General features: G+C 40.5%; 1 long non-coding RNA gene across 1 annotated transcript; it reads right to left on the bottom strand.

Moving 5' to 3' along the window:
- Positions 1–1,166: 1,166 nt before the first annotated feature.
- Positions 1,167–21,095, bottom strand: LOC123575723. The gene is made up of 2 exons (XR_006700956.1): positions 20,961–21,095; positions 1,167–1,395 (listed from the first exon to the last, which is right to left on the bottom strand). It is a non-coding gene; the product is annotated as an uncharacterized LOC123575723 (long non-coding RNA).
- Positions 21,096–21,417: the final 322 nt, after the last annotated feature.

Below are 21,417 nucleotides of genomic sequence, written 5' to 3'. Positions count from 1 at the left end.
CTTTCCCAGGAAGCTCCTGTGGGTGGGAGACAGCTGAGTGGGTGGGAGGCCAGCACACAGGACCCTCGGAATCCCTCCCTGTTTCACATTTACCTGTTTAGCTGGCAGGCTGAACTTGTGGCACTCATGGTTTATATTTCAAAAACTTGGTTTTTAGTCTCTCTCAGTCTTGCTCCGTGGGAACTGTCCTTTTCCACCTCTGGACGCAAAGTAAGGCAGCCTGTAACTTTTCTGTCCAATCTTAGTTAGCACAAAGTCCCGCAGTCTTATTAAGTCACCGAGAATCTTAGCTCAGAGATTCAAATGTAGGATATCAAGTCACATTTTAACAAAACAAAGCTTCCCTCAAAGGTGAGGTTTCTGAGCGCCCCCAAGCAGCCCACTACTGCCTTTAGGGAAAGGGGGTGCTCATCTTCTTCCCCTCTCCTGCTTCTCCACCTGCCCCTCTGCGAGCTTCTATTTCCGCTTCGGTTCTCTAGCCTGTTCTGATTGCAGCAGAGTGGAGGGCAGAGCATTAAGGGCAGGAACGTTTTCACTTGTGTGCTTCTGTCTCAGCTTTGCCACCTCCAGCCCTCACTGGTATTCCAAACTCAATTTTGCTCTCAAGAGACACTTCTCTTGGCTTCTTTGGGGATTCCCCACCATTGAGAACCTTTTTAGATTACATCCCAGACAAGAACTCACAAATAGAAACACAAACATATACCCTTTTTTCCTGGCGCTGGAACGTTTGCAGTGAAAGTGTTTTCTTTGGCAAAGTTCTCCCAACCTAGAGGTATCATGAAGAACTAGGTTAAGTCTTGGGAAATTCCATAAATGATTTGACAGCTTTGGTGTCAAAGTAGGAACCCAGCAGAGTAGGTAGGTAAGTGCTTCAGAAATCTTGACAACCTAGAGATAAGCAGTGCTTCCTGTTTCTTTTCTAACATCAAGATGGTGGTTTCCTGTAGGCTGTTGATGTGTAATGATTAGAATTTCTTTGATAGCACATTGAGAAAGTATTTTAATTAAAGTGCTGCACGTTGGATGAATAAGGAGGCAAAGGAATCCTATACAACTCTAGGTTGGATGAAAAATATTTTGCCTGGAATAAGAAGAAAAAGGGAGAAAGTAGAACAAGTCATGAACTTAAAAGAAATTGTCTTATGCGTCAGATAAGTCTATTAGACTTTGCATCTTTAGGTTCCTTTAATAGATGGAACTGGAAGTATTTCTATTTGAACTTCCAGACTCTCTAACAAAGGATCAGAAATTCATTCTTAAGAACTGACTTATGAGCAAACTGACATTCATCGAGTGATTGTATGTTTTCAGATAGATACACATATCATCCAGCTGTAATTTTTTCCTACTCTGGGCAGGATTTCCTTGATATTGTTTCTTCAAAAGATGCTCCTGTTAAAGACCAGGAGAAAAAGACTCAGAGAGGTTAAGCAAGTGAGTAGGGTTTTTGGCAAAGCAGGTGCCAAAACCAGAGCCTTCAGACTTTCAACCCATTTCCCTTCACTCTCTATTACACTACGTCTAGGGCGATGTATTCCAGACACTACCGGATGTTCTACTTTCTAAAACATGGCTCCATAATATGAACTTCCCCACCTCATCCCATTCCTTAGCAAAGCAAGGATGGATTTGATTTTTGAATATACTTAATAAAGAGTTATAAGAGCCAACAATAATTCAATTTAAAAAAAGAGGGATAAGAGTCAAAGTAAACAAGTCAGGAGTTAACCCTTTAAAGCTAGGCACAGTGGTAGCACCCAGAGAGGTGTCACCTTGTTGCGGGCCATTCATAGAGTAAACAAGGTCAGATCTCTCCTATCTGGGAATCACTAGCCTGAAATATTATCTAGTCTCTGAGAACCAACCTAGTCATATAATAAATAATTGCTAAATTTCACGACGCCCAACAACTTGATGTTTTAAGCTACAGGAAGACGTTCAAGTCTATAATTATTTATTGAGCATATACTAGTATCAGGTTCTATGCTACAGTCTTGAGGATACTATGGACAGGCATAGTTCTTTCCTGGCCTTACTTACGTACTTATTTACCATATATTTATATAGTTCTTGCTTTGTCCCAGAGCTTGAAGTCTAGGGGAAGAAAAAGGCCTAGGGGCCCCTGGGTGGCTCAGTCAGTTAAGGGTCCGACGTCATCTCCGGTCATGACCTTGTGGTTTGTGAGTTCGAGCCCCACATTGAGCTGTCAGTACAGAGCCTGAAGCCTGCTTCAGATTCTATGACTCCCCCTCTCTCTGTTGCTTTGTTTTGTTTCTGATTCTAGGCACCAATACTCTCCACCACCTTATATAGAGCCTGGGCGACTCTTGATAAAGTGGATGGCAGGCATCTGTATTACTAATACATAATGTTTAGTTATTGCATAACTTTCAGTATTTACTGTAAAAGTGTCTCAAACTGGGGAAAGACAAAATTCTGAAAAACTGTAAAAGTTGCAAAACCCAAATAACTTATTAAAAAAAAAAATCTATGAAGCATCAGCTGATCGAACGGGCCAAAGGGCTGGGTAAAGGAGGCAGAGTAATCAGATGAACCAGAGTTTCTCCTGTATAAAAGACTCCCATTTGCATTACTGCAATCACATGTGTAAATTACTAGCCCCGGAAGAATCCCAAAAAAGAATACCATAAGACTACTAATAGAATGTTAAAAATTAAACCAAACTCCTAAGAAATCTGCAAATTCTCCCAGGCAGAGGAATGAGGAAGTGAGGTGGGCTGGAGTCACCAGCTTCCCTTTCTTCTTTGCTTGTTGACATATCTGTGGAGAGCACAACACCAGGACCTAGTGGGACCTTTTCCCCTTTCTCTCCCCTGGTCCCCTCACACACACAATTGCAATTTTTCCTGAAGAAACTAAGGAACAGTGTTCAAACCCAAGAGGAATTGAATTATAGACTTACTTGTACAACTACGCTTGTCTTTTCTTACCCTTGCAATTTTCGGAGGCTTGGATTTTTAAAAATCTATGTTACAGCTTTCAGGACCTCACAATTGCTCTGTTCCAAGGGTATCCAGTAAGTACCATAATGAACCTGCTTTTCAGAAGGGGCCCCTGAAATCAAATATGTTCAAGCAGAGAACATGAGCCCAGGACAGGACTCAAAGGCTCATTCGCCTGCCTAGAGTTGTCACTTCATGTTCTTTTCATGTAAATCAAAGATGAGCTACAAGGTAATTCAGTTCTTTGGTGCAATTACGATTCTAATATATGCTGTGGCCTGGAGCCCCTTGCAGAGGTTCTGAGTTTTCATCGGCGTTCATTTTTAAGTGGTTCAATTCTGCCCCTGATTGCCAGGTGCTAAAATATGAACCTTCACACTTGTGAGTCACCCAATTTAACCAAGCTGTGGCTTTACCCTCAGAGAGTTTCCTAGGTGTGAACCTAACCGTGCCGGGGGCCCACAAAAACATTTTAGTCAAGATTTCCAGGGTAAATTCTAGCCCACCCTTGTCAAAACCACACAGACTCCCACCCCCACCTCGCTGCAGAGAGTTACTCAACCTGGGTCTGAGCAAGAAGACCCTTCCAACAAAAAGTGGGGGAGTTCAAAGGTATGATTTGCCCTTTAAGAGGCTCTCTGTTTTTTTTGTTTTTGTTTTTGTTTTTTTTTTTTCTTCTGATTCTGGCAGCTCCAACATGCCCAAGGCATCCCAAACAGGTTGAAACAAGAGGGAAGACAATAGAAAGCAAAGTTGAATGGCACCTGGGTGGCTCAGTTGGTTGAGCGTCCAACCTCGGCTCAGGTCACGATCTCAATGTTTGTGGGTTCGAGCCCTGCATCGGGCTCTGTGCTGACAGCTCAGACCCTGGAGCCTGCTTCGGATTCTATGTCTCCCTCTCTCTGCCCCTCCCCCACTCGCACTCTGTGTCTCTCTCAAAAATAAATAAATCTTAAAAAAAATAAAAAAAATAAAGCTGCTCCCATGCCAACTTGGATTGCTCTAAAAAAGGACATGAGCTAGAAATCATTCCCTCAGCTGACAAGAATTTATTGAGTATCTGCTCTGTACACAGAATGATAAGAAGCTTTATGGGGAATTCGAAAGCAATACCAAGGCCTGATCTACAACTTTGAGATAGCAATGCAGGCTGGCACCATTGAAAGGGAAAGAACACTGGAGTCAGATAGATTTGAGCTTAGATCCTGATTCCACTGATACTAGTTGGCTAGAGGAACTTTGGCAAGTAAATTCACCTTCCTGGGCCTCAATTTCCTTGTTTGTGAAATGGGAATAATCTATCACATAGAGTTATTGAAAGAATTCAGAATAAAATAGTATATAAAAAGTTCTTAGCACATCCTAGGAATTCTCTTTGCCTCAAAGAATTTACACTTCTAATTAGAAAAATGAAATATGGACACGAGAAGCAATTGAAAACATGATTGAAGCACATATAAGACAATTAGCAAATGAGGTATGACTTTAGTTAGGGAGCTAGATGACCTTGTTTCATTTATCTAAGATACCATCTTTTGTAAAAGGAGCTTCCATTTCAAAGATGTAAAATGTGGAGAAAATATAGATGTTAGAAAAATGAAATTACGTAAGTATAACTTGTAAGAAACAACATTCTTGCAAATAAGTTCAAGTTATTTGCAAGCTACAGACTCATAAAGCTATCTTTTTATTTTTTTTTTCTCTTGCTTTTTTCCTTTCACCTACTTCTCTTTTTTTAATCTTGGTGCAACCCGTATATTTTGGTAAGAGTCCTTAAAACTATCTTGGCACAAGGCGGAGAATAGACTGCCAGGTGGAGAGATGGTCTAACTTACTGAACCAACTTCAGCCTTGCTCTGGGCAATAGCAACCATCAGACTGGTTTCCTAGACTCCAACTGGGCGATGATTTGTGGTTTTCCAAATTCGTAAGCAAAAGATAACATAGGTAAATTGATTGGCAAAATCAATTTCCACATAATAAACTTGATGCTGAAAGGAAGCATAAAGTTTACAGAATTCTTTTAGAAACATCTCTTTTTCCTTTAGTTCATACGTGTTATTAGCATAGTCACACTGCCAGACCTTTAATTTCTCCCTAAGGCAACCATACCGGCACATACTAGGTTCAGCATGTATTAGGTTTTAAGGCAATGCCTCCATGTGCTCCATTTGATAATGGTCTATCAGCCTATGACCTAATCTCATTGAATAATTCTTATTGAATAAAGAAAGAATTCATTTTTCATCCTAAAGACTACAAATGTCTCTGATCATTTGGAGTAAATGTCTTTACTAGAAATAAGGGGGCAGGGCCTATAGTTTTGAGTGGGAGATTAGACTGTAAGCTCCAAGAGAAAAAGGACCAGGATCTAGCCCAGTGCCTAGTCCATGAAAGGTGCCTCGCAGGTATTTGTTGAATGCATGAATGAAGGGAAGGACAGATGGAGAAAGAGAAAAAGATTGTGAGTAGTGGGTTAGGAGAGATTTGGATTTCAAGTAACCTATCGGAGAAATACAGGAAAAATTTATCCCAAGAAATAAGAGCAGAATAGGAGAAGGTTGACTATAGATATATTTGTGGACAATATTGTCATAAATTTTTTTGTCTTCTGATGAATACTCTGAAACACTTTATCGGGCCTGTTAACAATTTTATAGGCCTTATCAAGACATACCTTCAGAGAAAATCTGAGGGGTTAGTGACTGAAGGAGCTTAAACTTGCTCTTCGGGGATTTGCAACTTCAGATGATCTCATCACACTTGGTCTTCTCAGATGAATGGAGTTTTGAATGGGGATCCCCCCCAAGATGGGTGAAGCAAGTAGTTATGATGACAGGGTAATGGATGGATGGATGGATGGATGGATGGATGATAGATGGATGAATGGAAGGAAGGAAGTCAAGTCTCTGCTTAGGACTTTAGAGCTACACACTGTGTTACTCCAGAGGCTAGCATTCTAGGATGTGAATCTCGTTGCCTGGACCTATGCACTATACAACCTGCATGACAGGACATGGTAGCCATAGCACAAAAGATAACTATGAAATCTTAGACCATTCAAGTTACCAGACCCAAGCCTAGCAGTGGAGCTAGGGACCAGGTGAAGCATATTTATGGATGGCCCAGGAAAAGAAGACTAGCCTGCATCAAGAATAAAAGCACACTGAAACTTTAAAGTAGACATCTCCAGAAGAAAGAGGGCCTCGGGGCCAGAGAAAATTGATGTAGGCAAATGACAGTAGACCACACACTAAGTCCTCAGCACAGCTGTGGACTTTGGCATATTTAGAAATCAGATGAGGGGGGCGCCTGGGTGGCTCAGTCGGTTGAGCATTCGACTTTGGCTCAGGTCATGATCTCTTAGTCTGTGAGTTCAAGCCCCGCGTTGGGCTCCGTGCTGACAGCTCGGAGCCTGGAGCCTGCTTGGGATTCTGTGTCTCCTTGTCTCTCTGCCCCTCCCCCACTCATGCTCGCGCGCTCTCTCTCTCTCTCTCTCTCTGTCAAAAATAAACATTAAAAAAAAAAAGAAATCAGATGAGGAAGTGCGATGCTTGATTTTAAGTGTCAACTTGATTAGTCTACAATAGTTAGTCAAATGCTAACCTAGGTGTTTATGTGAAGGTAATTTTGTACACATAGGTAACATCTACAATAAATTGACCCGAAGTAAAGGAGATTAACCATCGATGATGTAAGTGGGCTTTATCTAATCAGTTGAAAGCCTTAAGAGCAAAAGAGCAGAAAAAGAACTATTCTGCCTCAAGACTATAGCATCAGCTCCTGCCTGAGTTTCGAATACGCCGACCCATGTTATAGATTTGGAATTTGCCCCATACCACAGGCAGGTGAGCCAATTCCTTAAAATCAATCTAAATAGATAGACTGCTTGATTATTTTGGTTTTCCTTTTTTTATTTAGAATTTTGCCGTCAACGTATTAGCATCATTAATAGTAAAACCACCTTTGTAGCAACTCACAACCAGTCATTTACGAAAATAATGTAGTACTCAACCACTACCTCTCATTTGATCTACTGGCAAGCCCAGGTGATAGCATACGTGTATATCCCAAGTATATCTATATCTAATCTAGATCTATATCTTATATATCTGGAGATCTGGCCGTCCCTTCTAGAGTGCCCCAAGGATATCTACGAGGCCGCCCTGGCCCAGGGCCAGGAGAGGCACAAGAAAGAGCTGTCCAGCTGTGAGCCCTTGTGGGCCAAGTGGGACCCACTGTGCCAGACCTCCCAGTCCTGGCCCTGGCCTCCCGTTCAACCAGCCCTGCGTCATAGTGGAGGAGTTCAAGTGAGAGTAGAGGCTCGGGTCCAAGGCAGTTGAGGGGCTTAGTGGGCTGCAGACCAAGGCAGCCAGGGAAAAGGAAAAGCTGAGAAAAAAGTGCTGCCATGCGTCTACTTCCCCAGTGGCTGCCTCTGGAGGCGGCCTTCTAACTCTGGGCAGCAGATGTCATAGCTGCACAGTCCCTCCGTGTGGTTTTGCACAGAGACCGTCTGCCTTTTGAGCTGCCAGCTTCGGGAACACAGAAGTTGTCAGGATGAGAACCTGTCCTTCAACAAGTTCAGGATGTTATATCTCTACTCCTGACTGATACAGGAGACCACCTAAAATTACAAGGCAAAATGGAGTAGCCATCATCTGATAGTCAACACATCTTCCTTGAGTGCCTTCTACGTGCCAGCCACTGTGGATGCAGCTGAGTGCAAGTGATGGCGAGTGGGGAGGGAAGTCAATATGAGACAGCATCATGGGCTGCAGAGAAGTGGGGTCAGCCCTGCTCTTGCAAGAATAACAAGACAGATAAGCAGCAGAGAGCTGCCTTTGACTCAGCCCAGGAGGCAGCCATGCCAAGTTATCAGAAATTTAACTTGCAGGTGGAAAAAATCAACACCAAGGATTCTGCTGAATCATAAGCAAGACTAACCATGGAACCTTGCGTAAACTCATTTCCTTTTTGTCTGTTCACCTGTTCTGTTAAATGCACGTGTGAAGAAAATAATTTCTTTCATGGTTGCTGAAATCTGGAGTTCGATTGGGTTCATTTCAGCAAGTTACTAACCGCTTTCTTTTCTGATTCGAATTACTGAAGCTGCTGAGAATTGCTGGTTTCCTTTGATGCTTGCAAGAGAGAAGCTGTTTAAAACACTTAGGATCCCATGCAGGTTGATTTACCTTCTATGATACATTCGAGAATCAGAGACCAAGATTAGGTTTGGGGGATCCTAGAAGACATTCTGAAGCCTGTAGGAGCCGATGTCCTGTTTCTTGCACCTCCCTACTCACCTTCAGATATGGAGAGAATGCTAAAATGGCAATGGTTAGAGTTTATATCCTGCAGAATCTCACGTGGTTTGAGCTCTCAACAGCTATCACCAATCCCAAATATTTCCTGCAGTGAGGAGACAGCCATGAGAGGTGCAGAGACGAGAAAGAGAAAAAATATTCATCATCTTGCTTTTACATCCTGGTAGGAGATTTTGCTTTGGGGGTCATTTGGATGTTTTAGCTTTTAATGAAAAGCAGAACTGGTTATTGCAATTGGAAATAAAGGGAGGAAAGCATTAAACTTTTTTCTCTTCTCGCTCCCAGATTTATTGAAATATAATTGGCATATAACTTTCTGTAAGTTTAAGGTGCACGGTGTATTGATTTGATACACATATATTGCTGAATGATTAGCTCATGACTCCATCAAAATAGTTATAATTCTCTTCAAAGGCTGAATGATATTCACTGAGTCTCCAGAGGAATGAATGCTTTCAAAGCAATGAACCTATAGTTTTAAAAGAGAAGGACCACCTCTATGTGTTGATCTGGGGAGATCTAGGGACAATATTAACTGAAAAAACAAAAAAACAAAAAAACAAAAAACAAAGGAAAGATTAGTATGCATATAGTATGTTAGATTTTATGAGAATAAAACAGCTATAAGAATATGTATTCGAATTGTTTTATATTTCATAAATATGTAACAAAAAAATAAACCATAAACTCCTAAGGTGGTTACCTCTAAGAGCCAGGGTAAAGTAGTGGGTCAGGTAGAGGTTACAGTGACGGGATCAAAGCTTTTCTTCCAATGTGCCATTTCATATTTGACCCTTTTTGTGTGTGTGGTAAAATACACATAGAATTTACCATTTTAACCAATTTGAAGTATCCAATTCAATGACACTAAGTACATTCATGGTATTGTACAACCATAGTAACTCTCTGGTTCCAGAACTTTCTATCACCCTAAAAGGAAACCCCATACATACTATTAAGCAGTCTTTCTTCATTCTGCCCTCCTAACCCCTAGATACCCCAAATTTGCTTTCTTTCTCTATAAATTTGCCTATTCTGGATATTCCTATAAATGGAATCATACAGTAAGTGGCCTTTGTGCCTGGCTTCTGTAATGTTTTCCAGGTTTATCCAGGTGTAGCATGCATTAGTACTTAATTTCTTTTTTTTTTTTTTTATTTTTTATTTTTTTCAACGTTTATTTATTTTGGGGACAGAGAGAGGCAGAGCATGAACGGGGGAGGAGCAGCGAGAGAGGGAGAGAGGAAGACACAGAATCGGAAACAGGCTCCAGGCTCTGAGCCATCAGCCCAGAGCCTGACGCGGGGCTCGAACTCAACGGACCGCGAGGTCGTGACCTGGCTGAAGTCGGACGCTTAACCGACTGCGCCACCCAGGCGCCCCAATACTTAATTTCTTTTTAAGGCTGAACAATATTTTACTGTATGTATAGAACAAATTTCTTTATCCATTCATCCATTGATGGACATTTGTTTCCATCTTTTGCCTATTATACAGAGTGCTTCTATGAACGTTGCTTTTTTGTCTTTGTTTAAACACCTATTTTTAATTCTTTTGGATATATTCTGAGGAATGGAATTTCTGGGTCATGTAGTAATTCTGTTTAACTTGTTATGGAACCACCAAATTGCTTTACATAAAGATGGCACCATTGTATTCCTACCGACAATGTATGAGGGCTCCAATTCCTCCACAACCTTGTCAACCCCCGCTGTATCCTTTATTTTTTTTTCTTATTATAACCATCTTACTGAGTATAAAGTGGTATCTCATTGTGGTTTTGATTTGCATTTCCCTAATGACTGATGATGTTGAATATCTATTCGTGTGCTTGTTGACCACTTGTATATCTGCTTTGGAGAAATGTCTATTCAAGTCCCTTGCACATTTTTAATCATGTTGTCTGTTTATTGCTGAATTGTAGGAGTTCTTTATACATTCTGTATACTAGACTTTTATCAGAGATATGATTTGCAAGTATTTTCTCCCATTTTGTGTACTGTCTTTTCACTCTGCTTGAGAGTATCCTTTACACAAAAAATTTTAATTTTAATGAATTTAGTATATCTATCTGTCTTCTGTTAACTTGTGCTTTTGATGTCCTAAGAATACACTGCCAGATCCAAGGTAATAAAGAGTTACGCCTATGTTTTCATCTAAGAGTTTTACAGTTTTGGCTCTTATGTTTAGTTCTTTGATTTTGAGTTAATTTTTGTGTATGGTATTGGGTAAGGATCCAACTTCATTCATTTCCATATGGATATCCAGTTCTCAGCATCTTTTGTTGAAGAGACTGTTCTTTCTCCCATTGAATGGTCCCATCACCCTTGTTGGAAATTGCTGTTCGCCATGAATGTATGGGTTGATTTATGGTCTCAGTTCTACTCCACTGATCTCGATGTCTATGCTTATGCTAGGATCACACAGACTACTGTAGCTTTGTAGTAAGTTTTGACATCAGGACATGGTAATCCACCAAGTTTGTTGTTTTTTTCAAGACTGTTTTGGCTACTCAGGACCCCTTGCAATTCCATGTGTTTCAGGATCAGCTTTTATCATTTCCTCAAAAAAAAAAAAAAAAAAAAGCCATGGAAATATTGTTAGAGATCTGGTGAGTTCTGCCATTTTAATTATGTTGTCTTCCAATCTGTGAGCAGGAAATGTCTTTCCATTTATTTAGATCCTGTTAAATTTCTTTCAGCAATGTTTTATCGTTTTCAATGTACAAGTATTTTGCGTTTTTGGTTACATTTATTAAGTATTTTATTAGTTTTGATGCTTTGTAAATAGAATTGTTCTGGTTTCAATGTAATTTTCAGACTGTTCTTTGCTACCATGTAAAAAATACAACTGATTTTTTGTGTGTTGATGTTGTTTCCTGCAATTTGGATAAACTCATTTATTGGCTTTAATAGATTTTTGTGAATTCTTTAGGGTTTTATATATATGAGATTGTGTCATCTATGAGTAGAGATAGTTCTACATCTTTCTTTCTTATTTAGATGTCTTTTGTATCTTTTTCTTAACTAATTGTTCTGGCTAGAACTTCCATTGCAATGTTAAATAGAAGGGGCACCTGGGTGGTTCAGTCAGTTAAACATCTGACTCGTGATTTCTGCTCAGGTCACATCTCATGGTTTGTGAGTTCAAGCCCTGCCCTGGGCTCTGTGCTGGCAGCGCAGAGCCTGCTTGTGACTCTCTCTCTCCCTTTCTCTCTCTCTGCCCCTCTCCTGCTTGCAGGCTCTCTCTTTCTCAAAATAAATAAATAAACTTAAAAAAAAAAAGAATAGTAAGAATGAGCATCCTTGTTTCTAATCTAAGGGGGAAATTTTTCAGTCTTTTACCATTGAACATGCTGTTAGCTATAGGGTTTTTATATATGTCCTTTATAACAGCTTTTGCCTGAAGGTCTATTTTTTCTGATATTAGTATAGCTACCCTAGCTTTCTTTTGATTTGCATGTAATATTTTTCTATCCCTTTACTTTCAAACACTTTGCATCTTCGGATGTGAATCTCTTGTAGTCAGCAAACATATATCATGTTGTTACTCTTTTATTCATTCTGTGAATCTCTGCTATTAAATTGGAGAGTTTCTTATATTTACATTTAAAGTGATTTCTGATAAGGAAGGCTTCGGCCATTTTGCTATTTGTCTTTTACTTTTTTCTTCCTCAATTCCTCCATTTACTGCCTTCTTTTTTATTTAGTTGGGTGTTACTTTTTTGTGGGTTTTTTTTGTACTGTTTCATTTTGATTCCTTTCAACTTTTTAAATTTTAAAACTATTTTTAAATTATGTTCTCAGTGGTTATCTTGGGGATTACATTTAACATAACAATCTAGTTTGAGTTAATATAAACTTTATTTCAATAGTATGCAAAATTCTACTCCTATTTATCTCGAGGCTTCCTCTTTATGCTGTTGTTTTCACAAATTACATCTTTATTGCATGCCCATTACATAGAATTATCATTTTATACTTTGAATTTAATATGTCATTTCACTGACTCCATGGTTTCTGATGAGAACTGGCTGTTAATCTTATTGAGGATCCCTTGTATATAATTCATTACTTCTTTTCTTGCTGCTTTCAAAGTTCTTTGCCTTTCACCATTTTGATTATTATGTGTCTCCATGTGGATTTCTATTTGTCCTACTTTGAAACTTGCCCTATTTTGAAACTTGTTGAGCTTCTTGGATGTGTTGATTCATGTCTTTGTCAAATTTGGGGAGTTTTATAGTATAATTTATTCAAGTATTCATTCTGCCCCTTTCTTTCTCTCATCTCTCTCTGGAGTCTCATTATATATATTTTAGTATACCTGATGGTGTCCCACAGTTCCTCTAGGCTCTATGATTTTTTTGCTGTAATTCTTTTTCTACTCCACAGACTAGACAATTTCATTCCACCAATCTTCAACTTCATTAACTCTATCTGCTAAAAAAAAAAAAAAGTTAAGCCCCTCCAATGACTTTTTTATTTCAATTATTGTACTTTTCAGCTTTAAAATCTCTATTTAGAGAGAGAGAGACTCATTGTCCTAGTTTTCTTTTGTTCTTCGACCTTGGTTTTCTTTAGCTCTTGGAGCATATTTAAGGAAGTTGATTTAAAATCTTTGTTCAGTAGGTCTGCTTCCTCTTGGGCAATTTCTGCTAATTTATTTTTTTCCTTTGGGTGGGCCATACTTTTTGGTTTCTCTTTTGTTGAAAACAGGCCATTTCGAGTGTTATGACGTGGTAACTGGAAATCAAACTCTCTCCTCTCCCTAGGATTTTCTGTTATTGCTTTTTGTTATTGTGGGCTGCACTTAGTTGTTTATTTAGTGACTTTTCTAAACTATTTTTGTAACGACTGTGTTCCTTGTCATGGGAAGACTCTGAAGTCTCTATTCCTTTAGCGTAGTGCCCAGCTTGTTGTTTGACAAAGATTTCCTTAAATGCCTGAAGCCCAGAAAAAGAAAGTCTGGAAACGTAAACAAAACAATTCTCCAGGTCTTTGCAGATTGGCTCTGTAGTGGGTCACTCCCTCCTTAGCCACGCCATATTTCAACTCTGCTTGAGCCTCCTCTTTGGGCTTGCACTGAGCCTAAGTAAGGGTCAGCTAGAGATGAAAGCATACGGTTTTCTCAGGTCTATTCTGAGCATGTGTCCTGTTGGAGAGGCATGCACATGTTCTCTAGATTCCCTAGCATACATGAGAATTCTTCAAAGATGTTATCCCCCTCGAAAATCTCACTCCTTGGCATTTCTTCCTGTACTTTTGGTTTGACTATTGTTCGCCCAAACTGCTACTCTTTGCCCCAGACGGTAGTGGTACGTTCTTCATCTTTCAGTGTTTTGGGGAAACATCCTCCATGTAGCCACTCAGTCCTGATAGATTTCCAAGTGGGGTGAAGAAAAGGAAGCCCCTTGGATCAGTTCTTTGGAGAAACACCAATAAGGTCAGAACAGACAAACACAGTTCCTGAGGAACAAGGTCTTGTCCACTTCCTCTGAAACCTGATGCCCACGCTGGGAATGTGGGCTGTTGTCTTGAAGTCCATCACCACATTGAGGAGAATGGTGGGACTAGATGAAATGAACATTTCTTGCCATGTTTCAGTGGCCTTTTCTTGGTGAAGCATTCACTTGGTTGCTATAAACCTTTGATTCTCAGAGTTTAGTAAGTTTAATTCTGACAGTTTTTTTGTCAGGCTTTTCTGTCTCTACTGATAAATCCCAAGACTTCCCTCCTCCACCATTTGCACTGATTTCTCATATTTGCCTTTTGAATCATGCAACTGTATTACTTATATCAAAGAATAATCAATTTGAAAAAATTTTTTGAGAGAGAGCATGAATGGGGGAGGGGCAGATGGAGAGACAGAGAATCTTAAGCAGGCTACATGCCCAGCATGGAGCCCCATGTGGGGCTCGATCCCTAGGATCATGACCTGAGCCCAAATCAAGAGTTGGACGCTTAACCAACTGAGCCACCCAGGCACCCCAATTTTGAAAAAATTTTAATGAATGTTTTAGTAGATAGGGTCTTATTATCTAACCTCCTGGCATTCTCAAACTTTGGCTCCACCAAATAATTGTTGCCACCAAGCTCTCATTTAATCTTGTTTGAGGCAAATACAAGAAGAGAACTCAACTGAGAACCAAGGCTAGTTTGTTAGTTAGGGCTTACACTAGTCAAAACCTTGAAGTATTAAGTCTGCCTTCCCATAGACATTTTCTTTCCCATCTCTCTCCATCTTTGTTCTCTTTTATTCTCAAACCCAAGCCTAGTATTTCACCTGCTCTCCTATCACCTTCCATGATGAAACAATAGTGACTGACTTAAACTTGTTAAGTGTTTAAGGAGATGAGCAAGTTTCTATTTCATAACTTGTCTTAGAATTCTGATCTCCCAAGATCAAGTAGTACACAGTCATCAATTCATTCACAAACATGAAGGAAGTCATTTTTGTTTGTTGGTTGGTTGGTTTTCTGAAGAGCCAGCTCTCAGGTTTGGAGAGGATAGAGCAAATTAAAGGAAGAGTTAAGGTGCCTTGGGAGAAGGATAAGGGCAACAAAATATGATGCTGTTGGATAAGCATCACATGATAATTTTGTCAAAATCAGTGCCACATAAAGTGTGGTCTCCAGATGTGCTGACTCAAGATCTCTAACCAGGAATCTGCATGTTCACCCATGCTCCAGAGGATTCTGAAACATGCTATAGTTTGAGAGCCACTGCCCAAAGTTACCTTACTGGGTTTTTCTTATAATGAAGGTAATAACATTCCCTTGAATTTCTGTAGCCCTACAAAGTTTTTTTTTGTAGATGATAATCTTACCTGTTATCACAAAAGCCCAGGATTGGGCTTTGAATAAGAGCCTCTTTTAATAAATAATAAAACTGAGTTTTATTATTTGACTTTTTCCATGGTGCACATTCAAACACAAGTCTCTTGACTTCAAATCTATGGATATTCTAATTTTGCCTATATGAAACTTTTTTTCAAAAAATTAAAGTAAAAAGGATGCACCTTTCCTGGTGTAGCCACTCACCCTTGCCTTTCCTTTGCTTATTCATTGGTTCATCCACCATGCAATCCTTTACATATTCAGCAAATATTCATTACAAACTATAATAAGCCATGTAGTGTGTATATCCAGGGCTATCTAAAGTTATATTCAAAGATCATGACAGTTTCTTTTTATGGGTTTGTCTAGGGTGATACACTCTTTATTATGTATAATTCCATTACACACATTTTCTTTAGTAATTTAGTCACTAGCTTCTTTAAGAGCAGTTAGCATAGAGGAGCACCTGGGTGGCTCAGTCATTTAAGCATCTGACTTCTGCTCAGGTCATGATCTCAAGGTTTGTGAGTTCGAGCCCCACATTAGGCTCTATGCTGACAGCTCCAAGCCTGGAGCCTGCTTCAGATTCTGTGTCTCCCTCTCTCTCTCTCTGCCCTCCCTTCCCCCGGCCTGTGCTCTGTCTCTCTGTCCCTCAAAAATGAATAAACATTAAAAAATTAAAATAAAAAAAAAAAAGAGCAGTTAGCCTAGGGATTCCCTAACATTATCTCCTATGAGAATTGGCAAGATGTCTCAAAAATCCTCAAATCCAGGCCTCCCTACAGACCAATACATCAGAATCTCTGGGGACAAGACCCAGGCATCAATATTTTTAAAGCTGTTCAGGTGATTCTTATGTGTAGGCAAGGTTGAGAGCCAGTAAATTAGAGAATATAAATCTAATTCTAGTGCCTCCTAAGAAAAGTTTTCCTATTCTGTGAGTCTCATTCCAAAACACCTGAGAGAGAGAGAGAGAGAGAGAGAGAGAGAGAGACTGGGATAGACAGATAGTTGAGGGGATGGCAGAATCTGGGTGTGTACCCTCTTGGAAGTCTTCCTTTCCATCGCTCTGTTAATTCTTACCCCACGGGTATGTACGTGTTCAACTCAAGCTGATGCTCAGTACTCCTCAGAAGTGTATGTCTACACAAAGCAAGCATAGTTTTCAAATTAAGTGTTCATTATAAAGTCTTGGTGAAAATCTAATGTCTCCAAATTATTCTTGCTTAAATTGGTAGAATCAGTCGGACAAGGCTACCAGTCTACTTTGAAATTTATCTGCGACACCCTCACGGAAGTACGAATTACTTCAACTTACGACAAAGTTTCTTTCCCTTCCAGTTTTACAGCCCTCCATCTATTCCTTTCCCATGATGCTGCACTTTCTAAAGTCTGTAACATTTTACATGTGCCTCTGAGCGGCTGGTTGGGGAAGTGACTTCAGGACCAAGGAAATCTAGGTGTGAAAACTGGCTTTCTCAATTATTGGTAGTGAGATCCTGAGCTCAGTATTGCATCTCTCTGAGCCTCAGTTTTCCCGTTTATAAAATAAGGGTAATAATGCCTTGCAAGGTGGCTGTGAGCATCAGAAGCAAAATGTGTAAACTACCCAATGCCTGGCACATTGGCCCTCAACAAATGGAATTATATTGATGATGCTTCCTCTGTCCCACTGGTCTTAAGCTCTTTATCCTTTTTCAAAGCATCTTTGCCTTCATTATCTCATGTAATCTTCCCCACAAGTGAGATAGGCTAGAAGTTATCTCTGGGCTACAGAAGAGCAAGCTGAAGTGCCAGACAGTTAATGGGATGGATTCAAGAGACAATTATGCATTCTCTTCATAAAACATGCTCATAAAGAGAGACAGTCCTAAGCGGCAATCTAATTGGGGAAAACAAGACAAAACAAAAAACACACACAGGGCTAAATGCAGTCATCCGCTTTGGTAGATCTGAAAATAAATACCAGTGTGAGCAAAGTCAACAGGGGGAACATATACATCCAGAATTTGAAGCTGGCGTGGCCAAATGAGACGTGCTGTCGAGTTCGGGTGGTAGGATGGTGATTGATAGATCTTTCTCTTTTCTCTGTTTTTTAAATGTAATCTTCTTGTCTTACACCTTTCCTTATTAGATGAAACTTGTAATGTCAAAGATAAGATGACATATGTGTTGATTCATATTTATGTATAAGTATATATGATTTTTCATAAATCGTGTGTGTGTGTGTGTGTGTGTGTGTGTGTGTGTGTGTGTTTTCTAAATGACAATCGCAAACCATTCCTGATTTTGGGTTTTCCCATGGACAAGAAGCAACCTTAGGCCCAGTGTGATGCTGCAGTTTCTGCCAACCCAGAACACCTGGGGAGCAACTGATATCTAGAGTGATTGAGATAGGGATACTGTCTTTTACTGCACATTAAAATCACCTAAGGAGATTTAAAAATCCCAATGTCCACTTCTCACTCCCGACCAAATGCGTAAGTATCTCTAGGGATGGGATCCAGATATCAGTATTTTGTAAAGCTTCCCAAGTAATCCCAGTGTGCAGCTGAGTCTGACAACCAGTAGTCTAGATCAGTGCTTCTGATGCCGTATGTCTGGGGTGGGGACTGGGATTCTGCATTTTTAACACGCTTGCTTCCTGGTGGTGCTGATTCTGTTGGTCCTGTGACCACATTGACTGAGTAATAAGGATATAAAGGGATTTCTTTGCTTTCGTTTTAGGAATATTAACACATGGGTTGCACAGCCACCTTAGGGACTGGTTTCATTAGTTATAAAAGTGAGAATTTGGGCTGGATAATTTCTGAGCTTACTTTGGCACTCCAAACTTCTATGCTTTATTACCAGCCAAGGCACAGATCTTGTGTTTCTCAGGGGACAGGAGACTACTGTTTGTACCAGCATCTGTGGAACATTTGGCAGCCAGGCTGGTCCTCTTCCCATGAGACAGACTGAGGCAGGGCTGCTCAAACATCTGTGTGCAGCAGAATCACATGGAATGCTTGTTTTGAATGCTCTAGAGCCCTCCGTGCAGAGATTGATTTCATAAGTCTGGGCTGGAACCTAGAAGTTAGTGGTGTTACCAACAGTAACAGTTCACATTTATTGAATGTTTCCTACGTGCCATGTATTGTTCTGGTAATTTCATAACATAAATCCGTTGAAACTTCACAGTGATCCTAGGTGACAGGGACTAGTATTTCCCCCAATTTACAGATGAGAAAACTGATAAAGAAGGTAAATAATTAACCAGGGTCATACAGTTAGGAAATTGCACACATGGGATTCTACTGTGAGGAAATTCAACACAATTAGATTTTGAGGTCTTTTCCTCAAAGAATTTGGTCATGAAAAGGGAAAAAAAAAGGTGGGGGGCGCCTAGGTGGTTCAGTTGGTTGAGCATCTGACTCTTGATTTCGATTCCGGTCATGATGATCTCACTGTTTGTGAGATGGAGCCTCACGTGGGGCTCCGTGCTGACAGTGAGGCAGAGCCTGTTTGGGATTCTCTCTCTCCCCCTCTGTCCTTCCCCCGCTCGTGCTCTCTCTCTCTCTCTCTCTCTCTCTCAAAAATAAATAAATAAACTTAAGAAAGAAAGAAAAGGGGGGAAAAACAAGCAGTCATAGGGACAGCAGAGTCAGAAGCTGGCTTCAGATGCCAGACTTTGATCTAGCTGGTTCTGACGCAGGCAGGTTCTAGATCACACCTTAAGTTCCCATTTATAGATCTGCTGAGCCAGCAGACTAGCTGCCTAGGACCTTCTGGGAGCTTTTTTTTTTTTTTCAACGTTTATTTATTTTTGAGACAGAGAGAGACAGAGCATGAACGGGGGAGGGGCAGAGAGAGAGGGAGACACAGAATCAGAAACAGCCTTCTGGGAGCTTTTTAAAGTACAGTCTCCTGAATCCCCATCCCTCATATCTTGACTCCTGACGTCCAGCGTGAGACCCAGGAATCTGCATTTTAACAAGTATTAACCACCCCACCCCACGCTACCCCCCGGGATTCTAATCCACAGCCAAATTTGAGAACTATGGCAAGAATGGGACTTCGAGACTGGCAACCGGCATTTGCGACCACGTTCTGCCACTTAGCATCTCTGTGTCCTCGCTCGTTCATTCACTGATTTAACAAATATTTGTGCAGCTACAATACACTAGTACTGGGTGCTGGAGATTTCCCAGCAAACAAAACAGGCAAAAATCCCTTCCTTTATGGAGCTTACATTCTGGTTTACTAGAACATGATAAATGCAAGGGGGCAAAGGAAACAGCAAAGGAGTTGCAACTTTAAATAAAAGTGGCCAGAGAAGGCTTCATGGGGAAGTTGACATTTCAGGAAAGATGTAAGGACAGAGCAGGTTAAGCAGAGACCTGTGGGAAGGGTCTTCCTGGCAGAGGGAACAGCTTGTATGAAGGCTCAGAAGTTCAAGGGTGCTTGGCACGTTCAAAGAACAGCGGGAAGGGCAGTGTAGAGGGAACAGAGTGAGTGAGGGGGAGAGGACATGAGAATGAACCCAGAGGAGGAACAGAAGTCATGAGATCTAGAATTTGTAGGCCACTAAATGGACTTTGGCTTTTGGTCTGTGTGAGATGGGAACCCTTGGAAGATTTGAGTGAAATCATCTGAACTATCCAAAAGGATCCCTGGTTGCTGATCCCTGGTTGCTACTGCACATTGTAGTAGAATGAGGGAAGAAGCATGAAGACCAGTTAGGAGACCGTTGAAATTATCCAGGTGAGAGGTTGTGCTGGCCTGGCTCAGGCTGGTAGCGATAAAGGAAATAAGAAATATACTCCGAACATATTTGGAAAGTAGAGAAAACAGGATTTGCTGCAAGTTTTGGGTTTGGGTTAGAAAAGGGAGAAGTCAAAGATCTTCAATAAAATGTATTCAATCGTTGATTCATTTTAAAGAATATTTACTGGACGCTACTATGCACAATCATATGTGCTGGCCACTATGCAAAGCCTTGAGGTAGTTGGTAAATTAAACCTATCATCCCTGCCCTCAAGGAGTTACATTCTAGTGACATGAGGACAATAAGTACCTAACTCTTTGGGTTATGACAATACAAGATGCATAATACAGAATCTAGTACATGGCAGGGCCCAATACATGGCAGGTATTACTGTTATACAGATTATTTAGCAAAATGGCAATATATTTAGGTATAGACAACATAAGTTGGTGCTAATGAAATACAAATGAAAGGAATAATTAAGATGGAGTGGGATAGGGGCGCCTGGGTGGCTCAGTCGGTTAAGTGCCAGACTTTGGCTCAGGTCATGGTCTCACAGTTCATGGGTTCCAGCCCTGTGTAGGGCTCTGTGCTGGCAGCTCAGAACCTGATGTCTGCTTTGATTTCTGCATCTCCCTCTCTCTCTGCCCCTTCTACTCTCACGCTCCCTCTATCTCAAAAATAAACAAACTTTAAAAAAAAATTTTAAAAGATGGAGTGGGAGAAAGAGTTAAGTTAGTTCACATCCCTCCAATTTCCCAAATAATGCAACATTCATGTTTTCTGATTTTAATTTCAAAATGGTGGATGGTCCACTACCAGAAAAGTCAGGAAGCCACAACCATTGGACTTGAGCCCAACTCCGGGAAAGATTTTGGGTGCCTACTGAGATTAGAACAGCACAACTTTTTTGGTGACTTTTTAGGACTAGATCTCAGCAAGGGACAGTGGCCATGTCTGGAGACATTTTCAGTTGTCATGAACGGGGAGCATGGGGAAGAAGTGTGTTATTGGTATCGAGGGGGTAGAAACCAGCAATACTGCTAAATGTCCTATAATACAGAGGACACCCTCCCCTTCCGACTCACCAAAGGAGTATCCAGTCCAAAGTGTCAGCAGTGCCCAAGATTGAGAAGCCTGAGATGAAGAAAAGAAATGTAGAGTTATCCAAAACCGTAACTATGTGGTCATAAACAAAATCAGTGGTTTGAGAGAAAAAGTGTCCACACTCTAACAAATGTGATGAACGCTGGGTGACATCATCATGTCACTAATAAAAGAGGACACTCGGAAGAACAAATGTGTGCTGCCTTAGCTTTAGGCAATTATTCATTCTTCCTGCAGTCTTCACTGAAGGGTGTGCCAGTGCCTTTTCTTCTTTCTTTTAAAGGTCCTGTTTGCCTAGACTGGGATGTGCGGTGTTCTAGGAGCAGGGAGAGTCTGTTTGAAGACATTTTATTCTGGGAAAATTAATGGGACAGACAATGCAAAAGAAAAGAGACAAATTGTTCTTTTGGTTCCAAATAAATGCTTGTTTTCTGACAC

This window comes from Leopardus geoffroyi, chromosome C2 (assembly GCF_018350155.1).
Source record: "Leopardus geoffroyi isolate Oge1 chromosome C2, O.geoffroyi_Oge1_pat1.0, whole genome shotgun sequence".
NCBI classification, from domain to species: Eukaryota; Metazoa; Chordata; class Mammalia; order Carnivora; family Felidae; genus Leopardus; species Leopardus geoffroyi.
Note: the sequence above shows the minus strand (reverse complement) of the source record. Positions and strands in the feature narration are given on the sequence as shown.